A 937-nucleotide genomic window follows, 5' to 3' on the forward strand; every position below is an offset into this window, starting at 1 on the left:
TATTTTCCAACTATTAAATTTATCCATTCTTTGTATATCATAATTGTCAATTATTGAAAACATTCCGTCCACTCTCAAAACAAGTTACATCTAAAATTATTATTTGTATATATGCTGTTAAACTTTAATATTAGTAGTATGATCTTATTGAAAAATGTTGATGATATATTCTCAATCACAATTTGCTGAACATAATAATTTTTATTATTGAATAAAATTTATTAAAAATCATAAAATTCATGTGTGTGAAGTCATTTTAAGTTTTTACTTGAAATGAAGGATACAGTATAAATAAGCTAAATATAATTTCTTCTAAACACGCCTTGAATCTGAAGTCTATTGATAAAATTGATTCACACAAGTCGATCGATTCATCACTACTGCTTTCTAGTTTTCACATCGGTTCTGAGTGATAGTTAGGATGGTTGGTTAACAGATGTATGGTGCGATTCAAGTTTCAAAAACTTCATTAATTAGTTAGTTCTGGACAAAATGCTGATAAATGCTATCGTCTGATATTGAATACCAGCAACATACTTGATAAATTGTTAATTAATTTTTTATATAATGCTTGATCACTCATTACATAGTCACACACACATATAATGGCCAGTGTATATGACGCTAGTATATTTAATGGCCAGCGTATATATAAAGACCAATGTGTATAAAGGCCGAAGTATATTTATATATGAAGACCAATATTATACTATCAAACAAAATCCCATTTTAATGCCCCTTTATAATATTTTTTGTATGACGTAAGTCTCAAATTAATCTCCACTTTAATGTCCATTTATTTGGTTCCAAGAAATGTACACTTTGTAATAATATTGCACTTAGAAAATCAGATCAGCTTTCAAGATTTAATAAAGAACTAAAGGTCAATGTATTTATTAGGGTGCAACGGGTGTTTCGCCGAGCCCATTAGTAGCTG

This window comes from Glycine max, chromosome 3 (genome assembly GCF_000004515.6).
Source record: "Glycine max cultivar Williams 82 chromosome 3, Glycine_max_v4.0, whole genome shotgun sequence".
In the NCBI taxonomy this organism is placed as follows: domain Eukaryota; kingdom Viridiplantae; phylum Streptophyta; class Magnoliopsida; order Fabales; family Fabaceae; genus Glycine; species Glycine max.